Genomic DNA, 12,098 nt, shown 5'->3' with positions numbered 1-12,098 from the left:
GCTGAACAGACTGGTTCCAGACAGAGCCTCCATAAAATAGCACACAGTCCTAGTTGCAGGCATACAGTAGCAATTTATTAAATTTGTTAAACTTACTAATCAACTTCAAAATTTTAATATTTAAACCATACTATTCCCTGGCAAATCATATACCCTTCTTGATTTATTCTTTCATTATATTATTTTCACAAATCTCACTCTAAATTGTCATTCTTTCCACAAGCCAACTGACTACTTAATGCTATCAAATTCATTTCCTAAGAAAAACACTGATTATATACTGATCACACAAGAAGAGGTTGCCCGTTAGCAGTGGGTATATGTGCTTTGTTTGGACCACAAAATGTTTTGTTTTAATGTGAATTAAAGATAACAAATTTATATAAAAATGAATACTTTTAAAAATAATTGGAAGATCTGGCAACATTGTGCCTGAATTCCTATATGGCAACACTTTTATCTAGAGCTGAGTAGTGGTTTTTTCATCCAGAGAGGTTACAGACTTTCTCTATTGGTCACAGTACTCAACACCTACCCTAACTCTTGAATGCATCTGACTTCATGACTCCTGGATTTCAGGATAAAGTCTATGCATCCTATTCTGTTTTTCCCACAATTTGGCCCAACAAGAACCTTTCAGTTTCACTGGATTATACCTCACAGTTTCCAGAATGAGTTTTATGTAAAAACATGAATTTCTAGACAGTATAGGCTGATAGGATTATATCACATTCTTATTTGTGCCAAAAGGCACCAGAAACTGGGGTTTCAGACACTGTAACAGAAGGACTGAGGTCTTTTTGTTGAAATTTTAGATTTTCTTGAAAAAATATTTAAGTCAAAATGTCAAGAGTCTTCTCCTTACTCAACTGGGTTTTATTTCCAACGGGATCTTTCATGATCACTAACTTCCATTAACTTGTTTGAGACGGGTTCTCTTCATTTGTAAATGTCAAATTTCTGATACAGTATGTTTTACTCTCCTCTCTACTAATAAAATATTTAAGGATTTATGAAGGACCTTTTTACTGCCTCAGAAGAGGTTGATATTTAAATTCTTTGTGAAATAAAAACTTTTTACTTTTAAAAATTCTTTGTGATGTAATTTTTTAAAAAACCCAAAAAACCTAATGTTTGTATTCAAGACAGTACAGCTTTGTCTGGGAGTCTCTTTCAGGCAGGACCGACGTGGACTTTGGCCTGCTCTGTATTTAGGGAGTGTGTTTTAGTGTAGAGTTTGCAACGTGTGCCTCTGGTATGCTGCTGTTTGTTTCTGAACATGGATCTTGTGTTTCCATGTTTTCACATGTTTATGCTTAGGTATATTGTAGATATATGCATAAGACTGTATGTATTCTTAGAGCTTAGTGTTCAAGATCAAAGAGTATTAATATAAATTTAAATCTTGGCTCCAATCATCCTAAGTAGCTATGTGACCTTATATGGAAGTCATAACTTTTCAGAGGCTCAGTTTCTCATCTATGAAATAGTACTTCTTAATAGTACTCACTCTGTAAAATTATTATGAGGATAAAATGGAATAATAAATACATGCATGGTGCCTGGCCATGTAAATGTTTAATAAAGTTATTATTCCTATGTAACCAATTTCAGTTTTTCTCTGGAAAAACAATAACATTTCCTACTTATGGTTTTTATTCTTATCCTTCATCATATACTGTGCCACACTACTTTTTTAATCTTTCATATTTCTTTTTTGGTTTAAAAATAATAACTGAATTACATAAGTTCCTTATGGAAAACTTGATTTCACGAAAATATCCCCAGTGCTTTGCATAGTCCAAGCAACAGAGGATGCAGATACTTGATGAAAATGTTCAATATATACTGCAAGAAAGAACTGAGGCAAAAAAAAAAAGAATAATTTGAAGAGCTTGTGTTCAGACTGCTCTTAATGTAAAACAATTTAAGATACTGAGATTTAGTATATCATGTAAGTCAACGTGAGCAACCTTACTGCCTTCCACTCAAGAAAGGCAGGTCAGGGACAAAGACAAATTAAAGGAATTAAAAGAAGTGATGCTAAGGCCTTTCACTTTTTCGAGTAGGAAGGGGCTGTTTGTGTGTGTGTGTGTATGTGCATGTATATGTATACTTACATTGCTTTTGTTTAAAGGCATTAGAAAGCTGCTTAAACAACACTGTGAGTAGTGCCGAGATTCCTGAGGGCAGGGGTGAGCTAACAGCCTACAGCTGTTATTTTCCTAGGGGCATTTGTGAATTCTGAGAACAGAACAAGAAGTTGAGAAAAGCATGCTTTGTCACAGGTCCACTGCTGGAGGACAAACCAACCAGCAGTGTTTTGGCAGTCTTACTATGTTGGACAAAACTGAAAATCCGAGAGGCCAAAACTCAATGAGACACACTGGGTGCAAAACCGCGTCGACGGGTCCTCAATACACTTGCAGAATATCTGAGACTGTCAAAGCTCCGCAAAAGTCTCTGAAAAAGTTTCTGCTATCTTGCCTGAGAAGATGAGCTTTATAAATAGTACCTATGAGAACGAAGCATGTGAGCAGGAAGGGGTCTGTAATCACACCAACTCTCAGGTAGAAGTCAAAAGGACTGAAAATGAAGAACTCAACAGGTTTTTAAAAAAAATATTTAGAGAAAAATTGCAAAGATGAAGAGTTCTTGTACACAGGAATGTCACCCTTCATCCAAGTTCTCTTAATGTTAACATCTCATATAAGTAGAGTAAATTTTGCAAAACTAAGAAATTAACATTGTATACTATTACCTAAACTACAGACTTTATTTGGATTTCACCAATTTTTTCAATAATGTATTATTTCTGTTCCAGGATCCAAAATAGGATGCTGTGCTGCATTTAGTCATCGTTTCTCCTTTGTTTCCTCGAATCTGTGATAAGTTTCTGTGCTCTCTCTTTCTCATGATTTTGACATACTAGCCAGCTATTTCGGAGAAGGCGATGGCACCCCACTCCAGTACTCTTGCCTGGAAAATCCCATGGACGGAGGAGCCTGGTAGGCTGCAGTCCATGGGGTCGCTAGGAGTCGGACACGACTGAGCGACTTTACTTTCACTTTTCACTTTAATGCATTGGAGAAGGAAATGGCAACCCACTCCAGTGTTCTTGCCTGGAGAATCCCAGGGATGGGGAGCCTGGTGGGCTGCCGTCTCTGGGGTCGCACGGAGTCGGACACGACTAAAGCGACTTAGCAGCAGCAGCAGCAGTCAGCTATTTTGTACAATGGAGACGGCAATGGCAAACCACTCCAGTACTCTTGCCTGGAAAATCGTGTCCAACTTTTTGTGACCCCATGGACTGTAATCTGCCAGGCTCCTCTTTCCATGGGATTTTTCTCAGCAAGGATATTGGAGTGGGTTGCCATTTCCTCTTCCAACCCAGGGATCAAATCTCTGTCTCTCGCATTGGCAGATGATTCTTTACCACTGCGCCACCTAAATTATTATTTCTTTTTTCCATGTTCTATTCTTAGACATAAATCAAGCCCAGCCCAAGAGCAAGAGAAGAATTAAGCTCTATTCCTTGGAATGGGCAATATCAACAACTATTATTTAGGATTCTTCTGTAAGGAAGATTGGTCCATTCTCATCATTACTCATTCATCGTTTCACTTACATCAGTGTGGACTCATGGATATTTATTTCACTGTCTGGATTATAATTCAATACTAATGCTATTTATTTTGTTGCTCAAATTATTCAAGAAATGGCCAGTTGGGGGGCTCATTTAGGTTGCTCCTGTGTCCTTTAGATATGCCCCTATTCCTCTTACATTTTGAACAATTCATCACTTTCCATAACGTAAGATGTTCCAGGCTCTACCCTGAGAATTAACTATCGCTCCAAGAAAAAAGGCCTGTTGATTTTTATAGAAAATAAATATTCAGAAATAATAGGTATTAGATCTTGGAGCTGGGTATGCTTATTGCTATTGGGTTGTCACTCCCTCTAGGCCCTTTCAAAGGGTAAAGACAGGAAAATACACGAGTATACTAACACATGTATACTCATATCTATAACTCTGAATTAATCTGTCTGTATATATTTAAAAAAAACCATGAATTAAAATTGTCATCTCAGACTCTAATCCAGCTTCACAGAGTTCATTCTAGCTTTATCCATCTTGTTTCTTTGTAACTTCTTTTTCTGACAGTGAGAAACCTGGTTATTTTATCCACAATTTATTTACTTATTTGTCCAACTCTCATATAAATGTAAAGCATTTTCAGAGTTGTTAATCCATATCACTGTGTAAAGCACATTTATCTACTAGAGCAAGGGTTGGCAAACAGCTCCCAGGGCAATTCTGGCCCTTTGCCTGTTTTGGTATGACTGATAACTGAGAGTAATTTTTATATTCTTAAATGACTAGCTGGGGAAAGACAGAATATTTCATGAAAATTTCATGGAATTCACATTTTAGTGGACATGGATAAAGTTTTACTGGAACACAGTCATGACCATTTGTTTATGTGTTGTCTATGACTGCTTTTGTGCTCTGTTAGTAGAGTTGAGTAGTTATATGACAGAGATCCCACAGCATACACACAGAAAATAATTACTATCTGACTCTTTACAGAAAAAGTTTGGTAATTTCCAAATAAGAATAGAGTGATCATGTAGTTCTTCTTGGCTTTAGCTTTACAGTATCCAGCCAAAACACCATATTTCAAAGTTATTTAGATAAGCTAATTTAAAGACAAGTCTTGTAATTTTAATACTGCTAGTTCATTATAATCTACATTAAATCTTCAAGAGTCAACATCACACTTTAAATTTTTATATAATAAATTTAACACTTTCTACTGTATATTAGAAGAGTAAAATATTCTGTCTCCCCCCACCAAGTCATTTAAAAATATAAAAATTACTCCTAGCTATCAGCCATTTTCCTAGGAGTTTTGACAAATATATTAAGTCATATATCAGTTATACCAGTATATTAATCAGTCTCTGCACCCTAAAAATTCCCATGAGGCGAGTTTCTCTGCAGTTAACAACTTCTATGTCTCCTAACCTTTGCTATTTTAACAATGTCATATAAATAAAATCATACAATGTGTAGCTCTGGGGTTCTGGCTTTTTATATTTAGCAAACTAAATTTAAGATTCATCATGTAACATACATTAATAGCTTACTCTTTTTTATTGCTGAATTATATTCCATTGAGCTGTACCATAGTTTGTTCACTGTTCACAATTAAAGAACATGCTGTTTTTGGAAATGATGCATAAAGTTTCTATAAACATTCACGTACAGGTTTCTGTGTGAAGATAGGCTTTTAGTTCACTTGGGTAAATAGCTAAGAGAAGGACTGCTGGGTAATATGACAAATAGGAAAACGAGTCCGTCAAGGCTGTATATTGTCACCCTGTTTATTTAACTTATATGCAGAGTACATCACGAGAAACGCTGGACTGGAAGAAACACAAGCTGGAATCAAGACTGCTGGGAGAAATATCAATAACCTCAGATATGCAGATGACACCACCCTTATGGCAGAAAGTGAAGAGGAACTCAAAAGCCTCTTGATGAAAGTGAAAGTGGAGAGTGAAAAAGTTGGCTTAAAACTCAACATTCAGAAAACGAAGATCATGGCATCCGGTCCCATCACTTCATGGGAAATAGATGGGGAAACAGTGGAAACAGTGTCAGACTTTATTTTTGGGGGCTCCAAAATCACTGCAGATGGTGACTGCAGTCATGAAATTAAAAGACGCTTACTCCTTGGAAGGAAAGTTATGACCAACCTAGATAGCATATTCAAAAGCAGAGACATTACTTTGCCAACAAAGGTTCGTCTAGTCAAGGCTATGGTTTTTCCTGTGGTCATGTATGGATGTGAGAGTTGGACTGTGAAGAAGGCTGAGCGCCGAAGAATTGATGCTTTTGAACTGTAGTGTTGGAGAAGACTCTTGAGAGTTCCTTGGACTGCAAGGAGATCCAACCAGTCCATTCTGAAGGAGATCAGCCCTGGGATTTCTTTGGAAGGAATGATGCTAAAGCTGAAACTCCAGTACTTTGGCCATCTCATGCGAAGAGTTGACTCATTGGAAAAGACTCTGATGCTGGAAGGGATTGGGGGCAAGAGGAGAAGGGGACGACAGAGGATGAGATGGCTGGATGGCATCACTGACTCGATGGACGTGAGTCTGCATGAACTCCGGGAGTTGGTGATGGACAGGGAGGCCTGGCGTGCTGCGATTCATGGGGTCGCAAAGAGTCAGACACGACTGAGCGACTGATCTGATCTGATCTGATATTTAAACTTACACAAAACTACCTTCAAACTGTCCTCAAGAGTGGCTGTAAGTTTAAGCATTCCCACCAGCATTAAATGATAATTCCTGTTGGTCCATATCCTTGACAGTATTTTGGGGGTTTCTTTTTAGGGAGGCACTGGGGGGTAGTTTCATTTAACAAATTCTAACAGGTGTGTAATAGTATCTCAGATTGTGTTAATTTGCATTTCTATGACTACTGAGCATCTTTTCATATGCTAACTGGATAAAATGTCTGTTCAGATCATATGCCCAGTTTTAATTTTATTTATTTTTTTATTGTTGAGCCTGAAGAGTTGTTTTATATATTTCAGTTTTGGATACAAATCCTTAATTATATATGTGATTTACAAATATTTTTATTCAGACAAGGGTTAATCTTGCTATTATTTTAACAGTGTCTTCATAGAGCAAAAAATTTTAATTTTAATAACATTTATCAATAACTTGCCTTTTCCTTTATAGGGCTTCCCTGGTGGCTCATATGATCCCTGGATCAGGAAGATCATCTGCAGAAGGAAATGGCAACCCACTCTAATATTCTTGCCTGGAGAATCCCAAGGGCACAGAAGCCTGGCAGGCTGCAGTCTACAGGGTCACAAGAGTCAGACATGACTGAGTGACTAACACTTTCACTTTCCTTTTCCTTTATAGATCATGTGTTTGATGTCGTATCTAAAGTCGTTTTAAAATATAAATTAAATGGATTTTCTACTATGTTTATGCTGTGCTTAGTTGCTCAGTCATGTCCAGCTCTTTTGCAACCCCATGGACTGCAGCCTGCCAGGCTCCTCTTCCATGGGGATTCTCCAGGCAAGAATACTAGGGTGGGTTGTCATGCCCTCTTCTACGGGATCTTCCCAACCCAGACAGCGAACACAGGTCTCCTGCATTGCAGGCAGATTCCTTACTGTCTGAGGCACCAGGTAAGTCCCAGTATACTGGAGTGGGTAGCCAATCCTGTCTCCAGGGGATCTTCCTGACCCAGGATTCACACCTGGGTCTCCTGCATTGCAGGCATATTCTTTACCAGCTAAGCTACCAGAGAAGCCCCTACTATGTTTTAGGTCTATGATATATTTTTGATATATTTGTAATTATGTGTTAGCAGTTTGTTTTTGGTTGTCCACAACCATGTGTTAAAAAGAGAATAAATGCAAAGACTCCATTTAATTGGGTTTATACTTTTGTTAAAGATCAGTACTTGTGTGGGTCTATTTCCAGAGGATTTCTTCTATTCCTTGACATCTGTGTCTATAAGTTAATCAATACCACAGTCTTCATTGGTGGCACGGTGATAAAGAATCCACTTGCCAGTGCAGGAGCCACAAAGGACTCGGGTTCAGTCCTTGGGTTGGGAAGATCTCCTGGAGTAGGAAATGGCAACCGGCTCTAGGAGTCTTGCCTGGAAAATTCCAGGGACAGAAGACTCTTGCAGGCTACAGTCCAGGGGTCACAGAGTTGGACACAACTAAGTGCCTGAGCAAACACACACACACACACATACACACACAGTCTTCACTGCTGTGCTTTATAGTTAAATCTTAAAATTAGGGGGTGGATCCTCCAATTTTGTTCTTTCAGAACTTCTTTGGTATCTCAAGTACTCTTCCATTCACATTTTAGAATCAGCTTATCAATATCCACTTGAAAGCTCGATGGGGTTTTATGATTTCATGGAAAAATAGAGTTCAAACTGGGAAAAACTGTCATCTTAACATTAAGTCTTCCAACCAATGAATATGGTGTAACTCTCTGTTTTAGTTCTATCTTCTTTGATTTCTTTCAACAGTGTTTTGTAGTTCTCAGAATGCACATCCTGCATTCTGTATAATCCTGCTAGAATTATATGTAAGCACTTCAGTTTCTGGTGCTATTGTAAACTATATGAATTTTCTTTTTTAAAATTCTAATTGTTCATGGCTAGTATATAGGAAAAAATTACTTTCTTTTTATCCTGTGACATTGATAAACTTACTTCTTAGGAGTTTTTCTGTAGATCATTTGGAATTTTCTACATAAATAACCATATCCTTTGCAAATAGTTTTGTTTCTTGCCTTCTAACCTTGATGCCTTTTATCTATGTTCTTATCTATCTGTATTACCTAAGACTCCCAGTATGATGTTAAAGAAATGGTGAGAGAGGGCTTGCTTGCCTTGCTTCTGAGCTTAGGGGGAGAAAGCATTTAGTCTTTCACCATTAAGTATAATGTCAGCAGTTAGGTTTTTTAAAGATGCTTCTTAATTACGTTAAGGAAGTATGCTTCTACCTCAACTTTACTGACAGTGTTTAACATGAATAGAGTTAAACTTTGCTGTATACTTTTTCTGTCTATTGAAATGACACAGAACAAAATGTATTTACTCTGTTAACAGGATGAATTTACATTGTGTTTCTGGAATAAGTCCACTTGATTACAATACATTTTCATTTTTATATATTGCTGATTCTAATTTCCTAACATGTTGTTAAGGATTTTTATGTATATATTATATGGGATTTTGGTGTATTTTTCTTTTCTTGTAATGTCATTATCTATTTGACATTAGAAGAAATGTTGATATCATGAGATGACCCAGGATGTATTTTTTCTTCTATTTTCAGGAATGTGTAAAACCAGCATTATGTTTTCCTTAAAGGTTTGGTTGAATTCACTATAGAAAGCCTCTGGGCTTAGGGTTTTCTTATATGGGAGATTCCTAACTTTAAATTAAATTTCTTTAATGAGATAAAAAATTAAAAGCATCAAAACAAGCATAAGATACATATGATATACAGTCTAAAGACCCTATAGAAGTGTAATTTGAAATTCCAGAGGGACAGTATTGGAACAGAAGCAATGTTTAAAGAAAGAATGAATGAGTTTTCCAAAACTGATGAAAGATATCAACTTAAAAATTTAAGAAGCTCTGCAAACAGTGTAGAATTAATCCAAGAAAACTACACTTAGGCATATCAGAGTAAGATTACTAAACACAAAGTTGAAGAGCAAATCTTAAATGCAAGAGCGTGGGGAAACCCTACAGTACTTCAAAGGAATGACAGGTGACTATTCAAGTGACACAGAAGAAGCCAGAAGACAGTGAATGGCTTCCTTAAAGTGTCAAAGGAGGAAACTCCCTAGTGGTCCAGTGGTTAGACTCCATGCTTTCACTGCTGAGAGCAGAGGTTCAATCCCTGATTAGGGAACTAAGATCCTTGTGGTATGGCCAAAAAATAGGAAGATAAAGTGCCAAAAGCAAACAGCCACCAACCTGGATCTAATACAGAATTTTATATCCAGTAAAACCAGCCTACATAAAAGTAGAACCATGATGTTTTTAAAAAAACAAAATTGGAATTCAAAGCCAGGATAGTAACATTAAAGAAAGTACTATAGGGAGGAGGAAGATGACTCCAAAACTGAAATTGGAACATGGAACCTCAGGAAAGGATGAAGAATAACAGAAAAGGTAAATATGTGATTAAAATGAATAAACATTACTACACAAACAAAATGAATTTGTTGTATGTTTTATATATGTAGAATCAAAATGCAAGATAATAGATATCAAAAAAATGAGACAGGTTAAAAAAACAGTAAATGTTTTTAGGTCCCAACATTATTGGCGAGGTCAACAAAGAAATAATTTGTTATGTATGCAAGTTGCAATCTCTAGGGCAACCAATAACATAGTTAAAAAAAGTGGATAACAAGTTAATAAAAAGGAAAAGGATTATAAAAAAGTTATTAATTCAAATGAAAGCTGCATCAGTCTACATGAAAATTCTAGATTTTCAATCTGGAAAAAAATCTCATGTGCTATTCACAAGATACACACTTTAAATATAATGATTAAAAAAAGGATGGAAAATATATACCATGTATATATGGCCAAAATAAAGTTGCTATAACTGTACACCTAGCAGTGTAGGTGCTGCTACATAGTACTATGAAACAAGAAATAATACTAGAAATAAAAAAGACACTTTACAATAAAAGATTTGTATCACAGTCTGAAATCTGTATCCAACCAACATGGCTTCAAAATATATAAAACAAAGTTAACAGAACTACAAAGAAAAAGAGATATCCACAGTCATAGAACTTGAAACTTTCTTGAAATTTGCCACCTTCCTCCACTATGCAGAAAAAATAATTCCAACTAGATCATATGTTTAAATGTGAAAGAAAACAAAAAGTCTTTAGAAGAAAACATAGGATGGAGTCCTGAAGTAGACTAAGAGAAGAAATTTTCACATACTGAGGGATGGAGAAGTCATTCTGGCCTGTCCCTCATGTGGCTTGAACTTTACGCTAAGTACAGCCAGCAGTTCTTATGAACTTTATCGAACTCAAGGATACTAGCAGTTCTCAAGACAACATCTGCAGCAGCAATCAGCTGCAATCTTAAGATCACAAAGGTCTCCTCTTATGACTACACAGCCATTTCGACCATAACCAACCCTAACTTATTAACTCATCTATCTATAACTCTGTGGGTTTTGCTAATATAAGCCTCCTCCATTTTGCAGTCTGGCAGAACACAATTCAAGAGCTACTCCGTCACAGTTCAAATCTCTTGGGCTATAGTTCTCAGTCTGGCTCTAATAAAACCTTTCTATTCTTATTTTAGATTGTTTATTGATTATTTCCACTGATAAGACAAACATTCTAAAAATGCTAATACAAAAGATAAATTGGATTCATTGGACTTAAGAACTTCTTTTCATCAAAAGATATCATTAAAAGAAAGAAAAGGCAAGGTACAGAGTGGGAAAAGAAAATTATGAAACATATATCTGACATATCAAGAATCTATATGGAAATTTTAACAAATTAAAAGAGACAATGCAGTATAAAAATGGGCAAGTAACTTGAACAAATACTCACAAAAGAGAATACCCAAACAGTCAATAAACTAGTCACCAGGAAACAGCAAATTGAAACCATTATGTGATAAAACTACTTCTCACAGTCAAAATGCCAAAATTAAAATGCATGTATGCACACACACATATACATGCACACAACCTATCAAGCAGAAGTGAGCATACGAAACAAACTGAACTCATTCACACTGGTAGTGGGAGTGTAAATCATTAAAATCACTTGGAAAAGCTTAATGTTTATACAGTTTATGACTGAGCAATACAGTGGTGGCAACATACCCAAATAAAATGTATACAATGTTATCTGAGGATACATACTGTTCATAACAGTTCTAAAATAGCTCAAACCAGAAACAACCCAAAGGCCCATCGATAGATGAATGCATTAACCAATGGTAGTATTTTCACACAATGAAATACCATGCAGCAGCAAGAGTGAAGAACTAGGTAACAAGATGTCTGCATTGCAAAAATATCCGAACTGGAAAAACAAAATGAAATAAGAAAAAAAAAGGGAAAAGACACGGTAGGATGTCACTGCTATAAACATAAAAACATGCAATACTTTTACTTCTAATCTTCTAACACTTCTAATCTTGTTATTAGAAGTTAGGATAATGTTAACCTTGGGAGAGGCAGTCACTGGGACTATCTGTAATTATACTTTGAAAACAAGTTTAATTTAAAATTATGCATAATAGAAGCTTTCAACTATATAAAATGATGCCAATGTCACATAATCCAGTTACATTCCCAGGACCAAGCTTGGTGTCCAACATGACTCCTGATAAACAATTGTTTTTAAATAAATGACTGAAACAAGATACCAAACATAAAAAGAATAATATACTGTAATTATTTCCCACCTGTCATTTATTTATATGTTCATTTGCCTTATGTCAGATTTTCATACTGATGTTATTTAGTACT

At 36.1% G+C, this 12,098-nt stretch overlaps 1 protein-coding gene across 2 annotated transcripts in view; it reads right to left on the bottom strand.

The window, feature by feature from the left end:
* Positions 1-12,098, bottom strand: part of SPATA6 (spermatogenesis associated 6) — a 181,915-nt gene that overhangs the window by 49,684 nt on the left and 120,133 nt on the right. The gene's annotated exons all lie outside the window — the stretch shown is intronic.

The sequence above is a fragment of the Bos mutus genome, chromosome 3, assembly GCF_027580195.1.
Source record: "Bos mutus isolate GX-2022 chromosome 3, NWIPB_WYAK_1.1, whole genome shotgun sequence".
Taxonomy (NCBI): domain Eukaryota; kingdom Metazoa; phylum Chordata; class Mammalia; order Artiodactyla; family Bovidae; genus Bos; species Bos mutus.
The sequence above is the reverse complement of the archived record's forward strand: the minus strand, read 5'-3'. Positions and strand labels throughout refer to the sequence as shown.